The 15738-nt window shown below is 44.5% G+C and overlaps 1 protein-coding gene across 3 annotated transcripts in view; it reads left to right on the forward strand.

The window, feature by feature from the left end:
* The first annotated feature begins 7566 nt into the window (after window positions 1-7566).
* AGPAT4 (1-acylglycerol-3-phosphate O-acyltransferase 4) overlaps window positions 7567-15738 on the forward strand; it is a 77589-nt gene continuing 69417 nt past the window's right edge. Inside the window, exon 1 of one of the 3 annotated variants that reach the window (XM_051615310.1) lies at window positions 7567-7629. The gene's annotated coding sequence lies outside the window, so the exon portion shown is untranslated. Of the gene's footprint in view, window positions 7630-8231; window positions 8312-15738 lie in introns of those variants that run through there. The other 2 variants (XM_051615312.1, XM_051615311.1) reach the window with 2 other exon arrangements.

Raw genomic sequence — 15738 nt, forward strand, 5'->3', positions numbered from 1 at the left:
CAAATCCAGGTTCTTCAACCCCATCAGTTTTTAATATATGATGCAAAAAATACCAGACATGTACTGCACTCAGCTTTAGTACTTCTGTATTTCCTACTGCATCTTCTATACAATGGAATTCTTTATATTTTTATATTTTTATGCCTTATTCTAAAACACATGCCTAGTCAAAGCAATTATAATGCTGGGCTATAGCGTTGGTCTTTCTCAGAAAACAGGCCATTATGTGTACAATATATAACAGTTTTCATGAGGGATTGTCTAAACCTCTGGTTGTGACACTCCTGACACAAGGCCCTGGGTGTTTGAGTCTCATTTGCAAAGCAGCCAGCCCTCTGATGAGGTCTTACCTAGTGACTGCTTTAAGGTACCAACTTAGTACCTTATTACCAGGTTTAGGTGGCCATCTCCAGGAATTTTGCCCCTCCAGAGACAAGTTGCCCAATTTCTGGCTGAGACATTTGGGCATTCAGCCATGAGGTCACTTAGCACAGATTTTTACTGGGGAGTTATTTGGAGCAGGGCCTTTGCCTCAGGATTGTGGAACATATTAAATTGGTGACAAGGGACCCAGCAGTCTCAGGCAACGTGATGCCCAAGGAACTTGAGGATTGGTTTCAGGAGAGCCTGCCAAAGGTTTTAAGAGGTTGCTAATTACTATCAATTGCAGTGATTTTTCTAAAGGAAGTGAATTGCAATTGCAAATTCACAATTACATTCCACATAGACCACAAAGGAGTCAGCTGAATAAACAGCCTTAGATTCACCACCATCCTTTGCTAGATTCAGACTGCTATCCAGCTCCTTACCCTGTTGTCATAGCCCCTAGGCCTGGAGCTTTTCACAGGGTCAAAGAACAGAAGGGAGGAAGATACAATGGGGTAGCTTGTACCCTGAAACAAAGATGGAAGGTCTGGTTTCTAGAACACACAGATAATCAGGGCCCTTATGCTGAAACAATCTGGGGGTTGCTGTGATTTGTGCTGGAGGCCACACTTAGGACTGAGGCAGACAATTGTATAGACAGCACAGAGGGGCAGCTGGAGGCAAAAGCAAGCTGCTACACAAATGGCCTGGTCTTTTGTGTCTGAGAGTGGTCATGGATAGGCTCTGCCATTGCATAGCGGCTGTCACTGTTTTGGAAAAGAAAAAGGTGTGGCATCATCACTTAGTTTGCACCTACCCAAACGCATTGTTACAAACCTTTCTTACATCTCTGGAAAATCCTTTTAAGCTTTCTCCATGCACAGGCTGCAGGTCAGCAGGGCATGGTACAGAACTGGAACCAAACATGTATAAAATACTACAGTTAAGGACTCAAAAATAAATAATTACCAGATGCCAGAATATCTTTCACATTGAGGCAATTTCACTTCAGAAATTATTATATCTCTCTGTCAACAATGATTTATTTTCATTACAGCCTGCCTTAAGAGCACTGTAGTGTTTTAAATAGCCTAAGCACTATGAGACCTCAATTTCTGAGAATTAATGTGTGATTTTTCTCTCAGGTCTCCAGTGTGCTTTTCATTTCCCGGACCCTCTCTGAGTGACTTCCGCCAATGGATAATCAGATAGCTTGATGAGATTTCCAGCTATTTTATGTGCAAACATTCCTGTTCTAAGGTTTTCATTATAGCTTAAAGAGTTTTATATTGAGAAACTATTTTTCTTTTCTCTGGAACTTAGTATCTTTCTTAATACAGCATCCTTATGCAAGAGTGAGTTCTGGAGCTGGGTCTACATCCAGTCAAATCAATGATATACCATTGGGAGCAAGATCAGGCCAAATCATAAAAAACAAAGGACTGAGGGATCATGGCAGGAGACCTGTCCCTTGCTGTGACATTGGAAATGGGCTCCCAAAACTACAGCTTCAGAAAGGCAGAAAGACTGACTGGAAGAAAATAGAAGAAAAGTAGCGTCCTATATGCTTTTCACAAAGGACAGAGATTTTCTTTATCTAGTGGGATAAGGCATTCTAAATGCACAGTATACTGTATTTTTTTCAGTGGTATCACAGGTATTCGGCAGCCCAAGGCAAAATCGTACAAAATCTTATCCGACTCTTTTAGCCCTTTTCTCTAAGTCCTGAGCTTCTAATGCTCTGTCTCTGTATTACCTGTTACCATGTCTTATGCAATGTTTCTGCAATTTAGTTTCAAAGATGTTGTCCCAAATATTTTTGTACCTTAATGTGCATAGTAGACATTTACAAGAACAATAAGCATTCAGCTTTTACCCTATTAGCTTTTAGCTAAAGCCTTTTTATTTAAAAATCTATTTCATCAACTGCCAGATCATTTTAAGAAAGAGAACAGTACAGAAAGCCAGTTATATCCTTTTTTCCAGAGGTCAACTTTGCTCACACTGAGTATCTTACTTTATAAGGTGTACCACTAGATTTAACCCTTCAGTTTTCAAGAACCATACTTCCCATAATGTGTCTAAAGTGCAGGGTCTTTATGAAAAAATAATGGGTTATATTAAAGTATACAGAATAAAATTTCACACAGATCTGTTCTTCAAATATATCAGACTACACAGAAATAATAAAAGTATAGCCACCATTCATATAAAGACTGCTGCATAGTGGATATTTCCTGGCACCTAACCAGGGCTTATCCCACAGTTTTCCTCGGAAATAGGTAGCTCCCTGATGTTCCCTTCAGATAAAACAGTCTTTACAAAAGTAACACTACAACAGTTGATCAAGATGAAAGTTGTGTCCTGTCTTGTGTTTTCAGTATAGAAAACATAGTGCAGGGTTGGTGAGCGAAGCTGCAGCAGGCATCATTTCTTCTGTGAGCAACATTTAAGGATGAGTACTTCGCCTGGCACTTCTTAAAAGTTTGGGGTTTTTTTAATGACCTTTCCAATTCTATGTAACTGAACAACCAAGAGATAATCAAATGCTAGCTTCAGTGTAAATTTGCCAAGGAAACTACAGTTGCTCCCTGGCAGAATGAATATGAATGCTTTAAGTGTGGCTTAAAGCTCCAGTCTTTTATGGGCAGGGTGAGCATGCAGCCATTCACAAGGTGAGCACACTGCTACAGAATTCATTACAAGCTAGACAAAACAGGACACACCTATTGCAGGGATTGCCATGTTCTGTAAGTTTGTAGAAGTTCAAAATGGCAGGCTTGCATAGCTCATCTCTACACATTATTGCAACATAAAGCAGCCTTGTTCTCATCATACTGAAATAAGTATTTTCTCTTCAAGGCAAGGAAATATACAAGGAAAAAGAATGCTTGTATGGATTTGTATCTGACTGTTAATGTCTGTGTAACTATATATGCAGATTAGGCATTGCCCTTGAGGACCTGGAGAGCAGCCAGTGTGCCTCTTCCCTGGTAAACCTGATGTAAACAGTTATGCATAAGCAGTGCTTGTTATTACAGAGTCTGAGCTACTCCAGCTCCAGTAATTCACACCAAGATTTTTTTCCTACTGTTTCTTACCTCTGCTTCTGGAACAGCAGCAGTTTCCTGAGTACTCTCTAAACAGTACTTACCTTTGCAGCTCTAAAGGGATCTTTCCTCTAAAACATGCACATAGCCGTGACAGGAACAGGTGTTGGCATCTCTGTGTTTCCAAGGTGCCTCTGATGCCCTCACCGTTGTCACCCTCTGAACTGCGTTCGATCAGAGCTGCAAGATTTTCTCCTGCCACCGGGGGTGGGTGGGTGTTAGCATGCATGTGTGTGTAAAGTTTCTGCTTTGTCATCTGCACATACAGGTATCACTAAAGTCAGGCACCTGAGCCACCAAGTTAGGGCGCAAAGTGGTCCACACAGAAGTCTTTTAATTTTAATAAAGCTTTAAGGCAACAAGGAAAACAAATCTGTGGCATTTTGTGTAAGATGTGTGTAGAGAGAAACAATGGCCCTTCTTTCCCTTATAGGTAGCTCAGGTTGAATACTTAAAACAGTCATGGAAATAATATTCACATGTGTAAGGAGTGCTTACTTTGTGCATGTCAGTAGATGTGAAAATGTTTGGTCTAATTCTGCCAACAGTAATTTGGAAAATTTTTTGTATGGTATGATCCTTGGTATTTATTAAAGGAATTATATTATTTATAAAACAAGAAATGCACCATAGTTGACCATGGACTTATTGCAGAAAATGAAGCATGCTGAAAGAAACATGCTAAAAGAAACATGTTTTCTCTGCATCTCAGCCAGTATTCTTTCTGTGTGTACTAGACTTTGTAAAGGGTCAAATTGGACAATCTGGAGCATAAATTCCTCTAATGGATCTCACACAGTTCTTTTCCTAATGTGTATTCAATTAAAGAATGAGTCTATTCTAAAATTAACTGTGGTCCCAGGGTTCAGTTTTAGTAGGATGTTTCCTTTTGTGGGTACTGTGCGGCTTCTGTGCAGGGAAGTGGGGGTTCCCATATGAAAACAGTGGATCTACTATATAGCTGAGGTAAAGGAGAAGCTGTCACAGTTAGGGTTGGTCCACACTAGAAAAACTTACCCAGAAAAGCTAGTTACATGGGCTATGAGTGTGTGATTTTGACTACCCCACACCCTCCCGGCATATTTAAACTGATACACCTTCATCTGTATTCGGACTCCTGTCATTACAATGGTGCCTGGTATCAGCAACTTTCATTTTTTGTTTCCATATTTAAATAAACTGTTAGTTTCTATTACCCTCTGTACACATATTTTCCATCTGGTTTCCTAAAGGAAAAATATTCTCCAGTCATGCTATATGCATCAATCCTTACAATAATTCCTGAAATTGTTCGCTGATTTTAATCAAGCCCAAAAAAGCCACAGAGGTCTCAGACACAATTACTTTCCCACAGATTTCATAAAGACAGATAAGCCAAGTACAGGAAAGATTTCCTGTTATTACCTGCATAGAAGGACAGCCTGCAGTTCAGCCTTTATTACAGTCAACCTACACAGAAGAGGAACATTATGAATTCTTTTAAATGCAGGAAACATGTTTTCTATAATCTGCACCTTGTAAGGTATTAGATAACCTAACCGTAAGACATCCAGCAAGAGCAAACTGGACTCCTTGAATCCAGCTGCTCATGGTAGTGTATCATAAGATAACCCTTAAACAGTAACCACCCTATCAATCTAGCAGCATCAACACTAGAGGTACTGCTTCTTTCTCTAGGCTGGCATAGCTAGAACCACAGAACGTTCTAGAATAGAGTTTTTCCTGCAATTAAATTTGTGACCCCAAATTCACAAAGTGCGTAAAGTTGCATGTGGTGAGCAGGGTTGAGGTCCAATTGTTAGAACTCACAAGTAGTTAATTTCAGACATGAGAGGTCCCTACGGTCCTTACCAATTGGAGTTTGTGCTTTGCCCAGCAGGAGCCTGGGGTTTTTTTGTTTGATTTTTTTTTTTTTTTGGGGGGTGGCAGAATGTTTACTGCTGTTGTGGGTTTGGTTTGGTTTGGTTTTTCTTACAGGGAAACTCAGTGAAAGTCAACCATTTCACTAACAGAGAGAAATGGCCCTGGGAGAGGTAGGAGAAGTCATCGCCTGGTGTCAAGTTCCTGACTCAACTCTTGAGTTTTGCCCAATGCAAATGAAGTATTTGCATGGCCATAAGGAACAAGGAAAGAACTTCATTGAGGTTGCAGACTCAAGCACTCAGAACAAGGAAATGCCAAACCCCGAAGAAGACATGAAGAAGCTTAATTTATCTGCCCTGGGCTGTATGGTGTTTTGTTGGGGTTTTGTTTGTTTGTTTGTTTTAATTAGCTGTACAAATCTTAATATATCTATTCAGTGCTCTGGAAGGTAGACCTCAAGAAAAGATAAATATAATCTGATTCCTTTTTACCCTTTTTGTTCATAGCACCTAAAAACATGCACAGGGAGGACCTAACAAACCTTGCTTTTGATACAGAAGTATTTTTTTTGCTATGGGCTTTCCAGTCTCAGTCTTTACTGTGCTATCTAACAGCTTCATAAGATTAATACATTTGCCTTTTAAACTCCAATTTAAATAAGAGGGATTTATTATTCACATTTTCCTGGTTAGACTTTTGAGAAACAGATGTACTGCATCAAAACTAGGATTTATGTCTCACCTGGAGACTTTTCTCAGGTGTAAAGCACCCATAAATCCTGTTATATTCAGCTGCAGCTTAACACTGATGAAAGCAAGAAGTCAAGTTTTTATCATATCTTCCCAGAAAATGGGGAGCATACAAATAAAGAGTGGCAGAGAGTTTGGTCTCAAAGCCAGGTAAGTAAAATATGTTCAGGCACTACCACACTTAGCATCAGGGTGTCTGATTTTTGGACCCTTGGACTGCAGGGTAACACCTAGACCCTGAGTGAGATGCCTTGGAATATCATCTTCCTCATCTACACACGTAGTACACAAAGCTGCTTAAAGTAACTAGTAGGGGATGTTTAGAACATAGCAGTGCTATAAACCCAGTCACTCTCGAGTATTAAGGAGATTTCTCATTCAGGAATTTAAGTCTTCTCTCTTGGCCTGAAGTGTTCTTTTTAAAAAATGCAGCCACAGGATCAGTCTTGTAAAGCATGGCTGGAGAAATACACTTTACCAATTTCTCTCCATGTAACAGTTCAGAAGTTTGACCACTGGCCTAAGGATGTCAGTGACCTGAATTCAGTGGGAGGAAGGTTGCCAAAACTTATCCTGAACTCAATGACCCCACCAGCAGGAATCTGTTAGAGCCCTGATGGCACCCTTAGGTCTTAAAGACCCTCATCATCAGACTCACCTGGGCCACCTACCCATACCCTCTACCCATGCATCAGGGATCTATTTAAGTCCAGGTCTGGGCCTTCAGTTAATCTTTTAGCAATCTAATGGACTGAGGGGTCTTCGCTTTGGCCTCCTGCCTTGTTTCATTAGCTGGATCTATGCTGTAGTCTTATCTCCAGCTGTGGTCTCACCTTTTGCTGCTCCTGACTGGATTCCCTGGACAAACTCTGCACCTGATTGTTTCATCTTGTCTAGGACTGTCAATAGACTCTGCACTGTGCTGTGACTTCTCTCTTTGGGTACTGTGGGGCAGTGCTCTGGCTGGTGAGGGTAGTGCTTGCACTGTAGTCACCCTCAGCTCCAAGCTTATCCTCTCTTGAGCAACAGCCTTGCTTGTCCTGCTCCCTAAGACAGTTGTAGCTTCCTGTCCTTCTCAAATGTGGTCCTTTAGACAGACCACTTCCTTCTTGCTCCTGATCATGTTCTCCAGTGACTAGGCTAGAAAATATTATTTTCCTTCTGTCCTGTTTAATGCACAGTACAATTTCCACTTGGTCAGTGTTTGCTTCAAGCCCTTTTAAAAAATACAGAAGTGTACGTGAAGGGTAAACAGTGATGCTATGTGGCTGTTATGGAGCAGGACTGTGCCAAGGCCCTGCTCCACACAGCTCATCGTGGCCTCCCCTGCCAGACCTCAGCCCGGGAGCCCTCCAGCCCCAGTGCAACCGCACACCAGCTGAGATGACAGCACTGTCACAGCGATGTGTCATTCCAGGCGTTATCACCTTCTGCTGCTTTGTGTGCTTAACAGACTCGGTTCCTGCTATTTCCTATTCAGGAGAGCTGCATTTCATTCCACAGTCAGAGCCTGACAGTAAACGTTTGCGTTTTCACAGACCGTGAGTACTCTGTGCCGGAGCACTGGCTGCTTGGATGACTGCCATCTGCATGTATTTCTCTCCACACCACTCGGGTCATGGAGTTGGTATTCTGCTCCCCCGTTTCCCCTTGAAGTGGCAGATACTCACAGGTGCCCTTCACCCCGCGACAGCTCACAGCCTGCCCCGCAGGAGGGCCTGCGGGCGGGCACAGCCCAGCCGCGCCCTCCATCCTTGCCCCTCTAAGGGACAACAAGCAGCCAGCCCCGGCACCAGCGGCTCTCCGGGGGCCGCTGCCCCGCCCGAGGGGCCGCCCCTGACCCCCGGCTTCGGCTTCCTCCTCAGAGCCGCCCCCCGCGCTCCTCAGCCGCGGAACAGCGCCCGGGGCCGCGGCGCAGCCCTCCCGCTCCTCTCCGGCGCCCGTCGGGCAGCGCTCGGAGGGGGCAGCAGCAGCCGACCTGCGGAGGGGTCGCCCCTTCCAGCCGCCCCGGGAGGAAGTGACATGGCGGCGGCCGCGGGGCGGGAAGGCGAGGGGCGCCTTGTTCCTCCCGCCGCCGCCCGGCGGGTGGAGCCTGCCGGCCCCGCCCGAGCCGGCCACCTCCCGGCGCGTGCAAACCGGCGGCAGTTGGCGCGGCTCGGCTGCCGCCCCGCCCGCCCGCCCGCTCCCCAGCGCTGCCCGTGGGCCGGGGCCCGGCGGCGCCAGGTACGTGCCCTTCCTCCGGCGGCCGGCGCGCTCCTCAGGTGTGGGGTTGCCGGCGCGGTGCCCCGTTTGGGGTAAACAACCCCCAAACCAGCCCCCTCCCCGCGGCAGCCGCCCCCCCGGCGTGCCTCCGCGGCGCGGAGAGGGGCCGGCGGGGTGTGCGGGCGGGGCGCGGCGCGGCGCGGCGCGGTGGGGCGGGGGGCGGGCAGAAGTTCCCTGATGTATTCGCCGCCGGGCCGGGTCGCGCCGTTTCTCCCGCGGCGGCCGAGAATTTTTCTGCCTCCCGTGGGCCCCCTTTGTGTGGCGAGCGCGGGCCCCGGCGAGGTTTCCGTGGAAACGACAGAGCTGCGGCGGCCGGGCCCGGCTGGGCCCCCCAGCCTCTCCGCCGCGGGGCGCTGCTGGCCGTGCCGGGCGGTCGCGGCGGGCCCTTCCACTTTCCTGCCGGGCTTCCCCTCAGTGAGCGGCGGGGCCGGGGTGGCCGCGGGAACGGGGCGGGCAGGGCGGTTGCCGTGGAAACGGGCGGGTGCGATCGCCCGTTCGCTGCCTCCTCTCCGGGTGGCGGGAGGACGGCGCGGACCCCGAGGGCAGGGGACTTCGGGGCGAGGTGCGAGTGCGCGGCCGCGGGGTCGTGGTGACTGGGGTGTCCGGTAGTACCTGCGGGTCCGTGAGCTGAGGCAGCGTGAGCGGTGGTCAGGCGGAGGAGGGAGGGGGTCTGCCTCCCCGCTGGTGTGTTCATTTGTTGTGGGAGCTCTGCCGTTCGGCCGTCTGTGTCACTTCATCAAGATATTTAAGCCGAATTAAATTACAGCCGCGCACTGACTTAAGGTGTGTCGACTGATACCGTGTGGTGCAGGGAAAACTACAAGGGCAGTCTTTTTATAACTCAGAAGTGATCCTTTGTAGTGTTTATTTCAACAAGTGAGCGCTCACTAGTATGGGTGGAAAGACAACCAAGAAGAGACTGTCTGAACAATGTTACCCCGAGACGTCTGGTTTTTAATCTTTGTTACACATTTCTGAGAGTTGTAAGTGTTTCAAGACCATGTGCGAACATCTAAGAATGATGTACCTCAGTAAGTGCTTCTGTGGCAGAGTGTAGCCTTGCTGCTACATGGAAAGAAGACCACAACCAAACAAAAACAAAACCCAACCCCCCCAAAAAAAAACCAACAAAAAACCTTAAGCATTTCTTTACAAACAATGATGTGTCCAGCCCAGGAAGTTGTACCAGGGGGTTGTAGGCTCAGCTTGTACTGATAGTCACTTTACACTAAGAGTGAGTTGTAAAAGAATTAAAACCTGATGAAACAGAGAAGCTGTGGAACAACTTCAGCTGCAATTTGCAGCATTCTTTCTTTGATTTCTCATGTGAATGATAGGATTACTGTAAACATACAGAGGTCTGTATAGTATGCCAAGACCACCTCTGTATAAATACTGACTGCATGGACTGCATAGAGGATGTGCTGTAAATGTTTGCTGTCATTTACCGACCAACAACTTTCTCTAGCTGTATCTCATCTAATGGTGTGTTTTTCAAAATATGGATTGAAATAAATTTAGATTAGTTTTAGGAATTTGTGTAAATTATGCATAGTTTTGCTCTTTCCTGTTAATGCTTTGCATAACAATGCCCAAATAAGCTGTATCTAAAAATGAAACTTTGTATTTTTATGGAAGACAGGGGACCAGGATTCGTATGAAAACCTACAATGAACTGAGAAAGTATTGTAAGCTGCTGATGGATAAAGGTTGCTCTTAGGCAAAGTTTGATTGTGTAGCTGGTAAGCCCTTAAATACCAGATTTTTGCAAGTGCTTCACAAGAAGCTTCAGGAGTGCAGAAACTGCACCAAGATCAGCACTTGTCCAGAGTCACAGAACAGAGGACACTGCACGGTAATTAACTGTGGTTTTTGAAACCCAGTAGGTGTCACTTTGGTGGGAGGTTGTTTTTCATTCATTCTTGATCTGTTCATGCAAAATCCAGAAGCACCGAAGCAGTGTTCTTCTGTCTGGATGGAAGTGTGCTTTCCTGGAGTGACAGCTGTACATAATTTACAATTTAATGTATTTACTGTACCATAACAGAGAAGAGCTTCTCCTAGAGAGAAGGGCTCTCTTGCAGGTGATGGATGAGGATCCTATGACTGTGGTCTGTCCTTCCAAAAAGGGATGTGTGTTGTGTTTTTTTTTTTTCTGTCATGTACCCTGATTTTATTGCTGGAAGGTGGAGACTGAAAATAACGCCCCTTGCAATCTCTTCAACGCAGGAATACTGCTGTACTGAGGTTCACCAGGTGTCATTCTTGTGTTGCAAGTGTGTACGTTGTGGCCCTTAGAACTTGTGTTAGTAATTTGGTCTTAAATTTTAAGAAGTCAAATGTTCACTGGGTGATGTAGATGAACACTTCCCTAATTGCATCACTGCTACTGCTCTTGGTATATCCTGATAAGGGGGAGCGGATGACCAAAAGGGCAGCCACACACACACGCACTGTGTGTGTGCTTTAGTTAGCAAAAGCTGTTGCAGCTCTGGGCCTTCCTCGATAGAGAAAATGTTATATGAGCCAAGGCAACTGGCTCCTCGTGTGTATTTGATTTAGTTGTACTGAATGCAGTGGGATTTTGTGTAAGGCAACTAGAAACGTGACTGAGCGCTGTACCCTGTATGCTTTGTTGCATTTTGGTGCAGCTGAGCGTGTTTTTTCTGAAGTGCTTTCCCTGCGGAGTGGCTTTCCCTAATGATTCCGTTTCAGGCATTTGGGAAAGTTTGCCCATCAATCTGTTGTTTGGTGGTCTTTTGCTCATTCACATCTGACTGTGTGTTGAGTACCCTGAGCACCTCTGACTAATGCTGGTGTGCTGCTCAGGAACTGCTGACTCACTCCATTTTTGTGCTTTTCCCCTGTCCTCTCCCAGTGCTTCAGTCTAGAGATGTGGGGTCAAGGTAAGGTCAAGGAAAGAGGAAATGGAAATAAATTAGAATAAGTGTGTGTTATGGCAAGTATGAAGATGCTGTAAAGACCCCTCTTTGATAATGTGAGAAAAAGATGATGGCTGCAGTAGATGTCCTGAAAAGGTACATAAACCATGTATTAGGAACTGGGCAGCCTGTAGTGAGCATACAGTTGGGTTGTGGTCGTGCTAGTGGTCTGCTCTTCAGTTTGAACTTAAAGCCTTTTTACTTACTTGCCTCCATTTTCACTTTCAGCCTTTCTGTCTGTCTTGTATTCTGCCACAAAGAGATTACCACTGAAGTAATTTTCTGCTGCTTGCAGAAGGACTGACCTAGCGTGAGGTTTCTGCTGTAGCATAAATAACAGGAACAGGGTAAGTCAATTAACCAGTTCTAGTCTGGAAAGAAGTTAGATGTAAAGGGCCAGAGAGCATTTACTTGCCAAAAGGTCAGAAGCTGTGGGCAGAGATGAGCACAGTGATTTCACATGTATATGTGGTCATTTGTTAACATCTGAAAAAGTTCTGACCAGATCTGCCTTTAATCTGATCAACAAAGTTAGATTTTATTCACATTTTTCCATCAGGATCCAGGTGAATGAGAGGATTTGCATGTGCAGATTTAGTTGGCAGAATACGCAGGGTTTTTCACCTCCCAGGAAAACGGGGCTAACTCAAAACCTGCTGATAAAGACAGGGAAAGGACATACTTGGGAGCAATCTATGTGTAGAAATGGCTCATGTTTTTTACTCCATTTCAGATGTCAACTACTGTGAGAAAGTTAAGCTGTGTCCTGGTTCTCCCCCTCTCTCCATGTTATCTCTGTTTCATGCATCCTAGTTTTCTTCTTCTTACTGTGTATTTTGGAAAATACCATTCCTACAGATGTTGCTTTTGGAAGCATTCTGTCTGCAGCAGCTTACACCTGCACTTGAATTATTTATGAGGTTTCCCCCCATCAAGTCACTGGTGGTTTGTCAATTGTTAACAAGGCTCTAGGTTTTTTTTATAGTTCTGAGGATATGTTTAGACAGTGCTGAAACTTGCACAGATATTTACTTCCCCGCCCTCCCCTTGATCTGGTATAAGTGAAAATTACCATAAAACGATGCAGGAACACCAGTGTTGCCAAATATGCAAATGGTAGGCAGGAATGATACCACTGTCTTCCCACAATCAGCAAATGTGAAACATATATCTAGAGGATCAAAGTAATTGATATAAATGGTCCATTCATGTTGCCCAATAGTGGTAAAGGTACAATGGGGTTATAAATAAGCAGAAAGATAACTGGGAAAGTGCTATTTGAAAGTTCATTGAGTCTTCAGTGCATCACTGTCTGTACATACCTATGCCTGTAGCTCTGACAGTGTGCATAAATATTGCATTGAACTCAAGACAGAGACAAGCTTCATTCTTCATTTTCAGTATTTAAACCTTGTAAAACTGTCCCAAATTTATCTGAAGTTAGCAGGACAAATGCTCAAAGGTAGACTTCTAGGAGGATTTAGGTGCTTGAAGTTACAGGTCATTTAATTTAGTGCAAAATTTATAGAAATGTTACTGGATTCTTACTAGCATGTTTTGGAACTGCAACATCTGCATACTTGCCTTCCAGTATTAAACACTATAACTGAACGATTTTTCTGGAGGTTTAAGGTGGTTTTGACTAGCCCTAGATTTAGGTGCTGAGAATGCAACTTCACTGATTAGTTATATCACATTTGGCTGTTTTTGAGGCATAATGTTTTCCAAACAACAAGGACTATTGAAGCTTGTTGAGATTTCGTTTGGCTTCAACAGGATTTGAATCGGGTCCAAAATGAAACCTCCCTTTATTAACAGACTTGATAAACCTGGTGCCTGTGATAAAGGCTTTTAGTCTCTGAAGTTCTCAAATTAAATCAGACTCTTAGGGGAGAAGGATGAGGCTGAAAGTGTTCTAAATTCATGGTGGAGCAGAACAGTTCTGAACACTTGAGTGAGAGAGGCAGAGGTGTGTGAAAACTTATGTGGAATAGGACTCCTGAAATGTGGGTAAAGCAGTCACCATGTCTATTTGGGTTTTTACCTGGCATCTGGATGTATAATTTTGTTGTCTGTGAGTGCAGCTGAGCCTTTCACTGAAGATGGTGTCTTATTTTTCAGAACCACTTCTCAGCAGCAAGATGTACATTTTTCTAAGTACTGGGTGTTACTTCTTTAAGGCAGGAGTTGATTATTTTTTTAAAAATAATAAATCTGGAAGATTCCCTGCCACATTCTTTCTTCAGTTGAATTATTTTCTATGGAAAGAAACATTAGAAAGTACTTAATGAATAAATACTGATATATTGTGTATCCCTGACTTGGTATGGCTACATCTTGTGTATGAAATGTCATTTCTAATTTTGTGATGTGCTCTTTATAAAGGAGAAATTCAGCTACTTCCTACTCTTCAGTGTCATACGATAGAATACAGCCAAATTAAATTAATACTTGGAGGTTAAAAAAAAAATCTTGCAACTCTTTTTCTGTTTAACATTTCCTTAGTATTCAAAGAGCATACTAATTAATGTTATTTCATATTAATTAAAAAGATGGAAATAGCTTAGCTGAAGGAGGCAATCTACTGTCATAGAAGGCCAAAAAAACTAACAGCTCACTTGCAGTTGTTATCAGGTAGATGGCACTTTTCAATTCCAGCACTGTTAACAACATCTTGTGATTTGTACTGGTAGTGTTTGGATCCGCTCACAGATGAGGTCAGCACTGTTCCCTCATTCCCCTTTGATTAGGAAGCACTGAGGATGTGGCTGGTCCCAAGCACCCTGTGTGTCTGTGGCACTGTTGTCAGTAGGGCTCAGATGTGCCAACGGGGAGAGTGTGGTTGTCTCTAGCAGGGCATAGAGCTGCTTGGAGAGAGACACTATGTTAACAAGTATTTATACTGTTTTTTTAGGGACGTTAGAAAGTTTGTTACCATCCCCCAGTCTGGTGGTGGAAGACCCACTTGTAAACCAGTGTATGACCACCATGGTGTTTTTTCTCAGCTCAGTGATTTCTGCCCTATCTATGCCACTTGCCAGGTATATCTTTTTTAAGATTTTTGCTGCCACAGATTATAGACATTAATTGCATTTTCTAGGTTTCTTAAACAAAACAACAAAGCCACACAAGTTCTAGGAAAAGGCTTAAAGAGGCTACCCGAAATTACTAAAATGTAAATCACAGTTCCAGAAAACAAAAAGTGGTCATGTTATAGGAGTGTACTGAGGAAAGAAAACTATCCTTTTCCCAGTGCTGATGATTTTTATTTTTTGATTGTTGTCATTGGAACATCTAGCAATGCCTTTAATGTCTTCTTGGGAATTAATGGAGGAATAAAGAGAGAGATGTAAGTTTCTGTGCATGTGCACACAATGCTGTCGGCTTGTTATCACAGAATGGTTTGTGTTGGAAGAGACCTTAAAGATCACCTAGTTTCAACCCCCATGCTTGGGCAGGGACACCTTGCACTAGACCAAGTTGCTCAAAGCCCCATCCAGCTTGGCCTTGAACACTTCCAAGGGTGAGGCATCCACAACTTTGCTGGGTAAACTGTTCAAGTGTCTCATCACCCTCACAGTGAAAGCCTACAGGCTTTCCTGTAGGCCCTCTTCAGGTACTGGAAGGCTGCCATAAGGTCTTCCTGGAGCCTTCTCTTCAGGCTGAACAGTGCCAACACTCTCAGCCTGTTTTCATAGGAGAGGTACCCCAGCACTCTGATCATCTTTGTGGCCCTCCATGTCCTTCCTGTTTTGGGGACTCCAGAGCTGGCCACAGTACTCCAGATGGGGTCTCAGGAGAGTGGAGGAGGAAGATCACCTTCCTTGACCTGCTGGACATGCTTCTTCATGCAGCCCAGGATATGAGTGGCTTTCTGGGCTGTAAGCACACATTACTGGCTCATGTTGAGCTTCTCATCAACCAACACCCCCATGTCCTTCTCCTTAGGGCTGCTCTCAATCCATTCAACCTTTATTTGTGCTTGAGATTGCCCTGACCCAGCTGCAGAACTCTACACTTGTCTTTACTGAATTTCCTGAGGTTGGCATGGGCCCACCTCTCAAGCCTGTCAAGGTCCCTCTGGCCTCATTTCACTCCAGCATGTTAAACCACACCACATAGCTTGGTGTTGTCAGCAAACTTGCTGAGGTTGCTCTCAATTCCACTGTCCATATTGCAGGCAAAGATGTTAAACAGCACTGGTCCCAGTACTGACTGTTGGGGAATGCCTCTCATCACTGGTCTCCGTTTGGACATTGAACCATTGACATAACTCTTTAAGTGCGACCAGCCAGCCAATTCCTTATTCACTGAGTGGCCCATCCCTAGAATCCCTGTCTTTCCAATTCAGAGAGCAGGATGTCATGCAAGACAGTTTCAAAGGCTTTGCGCTCTGCACGTCCAGGTAGATGGTGTCAGTTGCTTTCTCCTTGTCCACCAGTGCCG

This window comes from Apus apus, chromosome 3 (genome assembly GCF_020740795.1).
Source record: "Apus apus isolate bApuApu2 chromosome 3, bApuApu2.pri.cur, whole genome shotgun sequence".
NCBI classification, from domain to species: domain Eukaryota; kingdom Metazoa; phylum Chordata; class Aves; order Apodiformes; family Apodidae; genus Apus; species Apus apus.